This window comes from Apium graveolens, chromosome 7 (assembly GCF_009905375.1).
Source record: "Apium graveolens cultivar Ventura chromosome 7, ASM990537v1, whole genome shotgun sequence".
NCBI classification, from domain to species: Eukaryota; Viridiplantae; Streptophyta; class Magnoliopsida; order Apiales; family Apiaceae; genus Apium; species Apium graveolens.
Genome location: NC_133653.1, coordinates 86930424 through 86934184, shown reverse-complemented (window position 1 = coordinate 86934184; position 3761 = coordinate 86930424). Strand labels below are relative to the sequence as shown.

The following is a 3761-nucleotide window of genomic DNA, read 5'->3' as shown; positions in this document are numbered from 1 at the left end:
CAGGTAAATATGGTTATGATATCAAGTGAAAAATGGATTATGATTTAAAATTGGATATTATATTTTTATTTTAAAAACAAGGTTAGGCTGCTGATCAGTCACGCACTAACCCCGAGCAAAGCACACAGCACTGCTCTAACTACTGGATCCAAGGCACACATTGGCCTAACTTGACCATTATATGGTCTGACCATGAATCTGGTCCACAATTTTATAAAAACAATCCAATTCTACCATAATAATAGAATAAGCAGTAATAAACAATAAACAGGATCATTAACAACATTGGACGTTCAATAATGAAAATGGTTTCAATCTGCATAAAGATCAAAAGGGCATTTCCAAAGCTTGGCTGTTAGGTAGTGAAAGAATTGGATAACAAAAGAATCAGTGTTTCACGGTTTCAAGGATTTGGCCTTTCAAAGCATAAGATACAATGGTTTGAGTGTGTAAGCAATCTGGTTCAGTGTTTGATAATTAGTTTGTATGTATTTGAAGAGTAGTATCATATATTTGAGGTTCGTATTTGGGTATACAACAATCAATGGTCTAGAAAGAATCAGGTTACGGCTAAAGATCAATAACTGGAATCAGATATTTAAAATAATTTTTAAACATTTTTCGGAATTAAAACGGGTCGTTGGATCAATTTCGGAGTAATAAACAGGGTTCGGTTGGCCCATTTTGGCTTCAAAACAATTTTATAATAATTATCGAGCCTTGAAAATAATTTAGAATAATATTTTAAAGCTCGAAACTATTTTTCAGAATTTTTAAATCAGTTTTAAATAATTATATCTAATTAAATAATTAATTAAAATCAATTAATAATTAATTAAATCAATTAATCAATTAATTTTCGAATTAATTGATCAATTAATCGATTAAAAATTAACAGAAATTAATTAACTAATTAATTCATATTTATTTTTGAATTAAAAATAATTTTTGGAATTAAAAAAATAATTTTTGGAATTAAAAAAATAATTTTTGGAATTTTCAGAAATTAAAATCGAATTTTTATTATAAAATAAATAGGAAATATGATTTTTGAATAAATTTAAAACAGGAATCCTATTTTTGAAAACTGTGGAAAGTTCAGGGACTGAACTTCATCGTTTTCAAAAGATAAGGTACTAAACTGCAATTTTGACAGGGGTCGCCGGGAAAACGTCGGGGGTGGCCGGAGAACACGTTCTCGGCATCGTCACCCCACCACAAGCTCCAGATCACATCTACAGACAACCAGGAATCGATTCATGCAATCAAAACATATTAATAACCCCAGACTTGGTCGGAAATTGGCCAAGAACATCGCCGGTTTCCGGCGAAACATCAAAAACTTAAAAAGACAACTCCCTACGATTCAAGCATCCTCTGTTAGCGAGTTATATACCAATCGATTGCAAATTTCATAAGGAACATAATCCACTATAAATCAACAGCTAATAACCCCTAAATCAAAAAGCCCCAAATTTCAATTGAAAACATTCATACGGGTTATAAACCCTAATTTTAAAATTCGAGAATTAAACCCACTTTTGAGCATGTTATTGAACTCCAAATCAAACGTATGACATATGAAAATCATCAGGAAAACAAGCTCTACAACATGCAATCATCAAATCATACAAACAATCATCCGAACAAAAATTCATATTTTTAATAAAAATAATTCGAAATTAAATAAAAATATAGAAAAATAACCTTGATTTCTGCAGTTCTGAAACTTGAAGAAAGTGAAAGAACACCTTAAAACCTCTGTTTCGGTTACTCGAGCGTTCCAAATGGAGATCAATAACACCTTCAATTTGTGGTTTTATTTTCAGAAGGGTTTATAAATATAAGGATTTTCTATGGAAATTTATATAATTACTGAATGCAAATGATTTTGATACAAAATAAAATACGGAAAAAGGCTATTTATAATTACGGAAAATTAGTATCCCGTTGGATCATTCCGGATATAAAACGGTACGTTTATTTGTAAAACTTATCCAAACGGTATCGGTTTTCGGGATAATTATCCAAATCAGTACAATTTGTACTGCGGTCTTGGTCTCAGCGCCTGGTTACACGTACTACGAGGTGATAATTGGGATAGTTTAATAAAAAGCTCCCGTTTATCAAAAATACGAGTTTTATTGATTAACCGAAACGAATGTATCGAAAATATTGCGCCGGGACTCGCGCAGGACACACCGTACGCTGGATCGAAAAAGTCGAAACATGGAATATGCTCGGAATATTACAATTAGGTTAGGAAGGAGTTCTCGGAAGAGTTTCGGGTTCCAAAAACGTAACAACGGATAACGTCGGTTGGTTCCCGTTTTTATAAAATAGATTTTAAATAATCGAAAAAAGATTTTATAAATTTCATATGATTCTTATAAATTTATAAATCAGCATAAAAATAATTAGGAAGATATGACAATTATCTATATTTTATTTTGGACATATAAAAATTAAAATACTCAATTAATAATATTTTTAAACATCCAAACACATTTAACACTTAACAAATAATTCACAGAATAAATACTGAACACATATAATAATTATTTATTAGCAAAAATAATTACACGATATATCGCGGATATTACAATATCATCGGTGCATAAGTGCATAAATTAATTAGTTAACCAAAGCCAGTCTCTATGGAAACGAACTAGAAATAATTCTATATTACTTGCGAACACGTATACTTGCGTGTATTATTAGCTCGTGTTTAGCGACTAACAAGTTTTTGGCGCCGCTGTCGGGGACTGCAGTGTTAATTTTTTGTTTATGTGTTTGTCATCAGTGATCATTAAAGTTCATTGACTTGAACATTGTTACTTATCTGTTTCCTTGTCTTATTTCAGGTACTCTAGCGAGCGTGTATGCATACGCGTTCGCGGTCTCGTAAGAGAACTCTAGATAAAGCCGAGGAAGAAGTTGTAGTGGTTCTAAGGGAAGTTTTTGAGGATGAAGAGAAGATAGAAGAAGAAGAGAAAGTAGAGGAACCAGTTTTAGTAGTGATGGGTGATCAAGCAGAAATTCCTAAGGCTTTGATGGACTATTCTCAGCCTAAGATCAATGATATTTAGTCAAGCATCATCAGGCCAGCCATCTCGGCTAACACTTTTGAGATCAAGTCAAGCACGATTCAGATGATACAGAACTCAGTTCAGTTTGGGGGATCTCCTACTGAAGACCCCAATATGCACATCAGGGATTTCATGGAGATCTGCGACACTTTCAAGTTCAATGGTGTGACTAAAGATGCTATCAAGCTGCGACTCTTCCCATTCTCTCTGAGGGATAAAGCAAAATGATGGTTACATTCTCTACCACCAGGTTCTATCACCACATGGGAGGATCTTGCTCAAAAGTTTCTCACTAAATTCTTCCTTATGGCGAAGACTGCTGTAATCAGGAATGCTCTAACTCAGTTTGCTCAGCAAACTGGTGAATCTCTGTGTGAGGCTTGGGATCGATATAAGGAGATGCTAAGGAAGTACCCATACTCGATACAACATCAAGAGGAGCCTTGTGAGCTAAGAGCTACAATGAAACCTATGAATTGATTGAACTGATTGCTGCTAATGAATACCAGAATCTTTCTCAGAGACTGAGTCAGGGAAAAGTAGCGGGAATTCTAGAGTTGGATGCAGCAACTGCTATAGCTGCCCAACTTAAGGCTTTGACGATGAAGGTGAAAACTTTGGCCAATTATGGAGTTAATGAAATCACTAGTGTCTGTGAGTTTTGTGCTGGTG

The 3761-nt window shown here is 33.8% G+C and overlaps 1 non-coding gene across 1 annotated transcript; it reads right to left on the bottom strand.

The window, feature by feature from the left end:
- Window positions 1–3410: 3410 nt before the first annotated feature.
- On the bottom strand, window positions 3411–3516 carry LOC141675915 (small nucleolar RNA R71). Its single transcript, XR_012556541.1, has one exon. It is a non-coding gene; the product is annotated as a small nucleolar RNA R71 (small nucleolar RNA).
- Window positions 3517–3761: the final 245 nt, after the last annotated feature.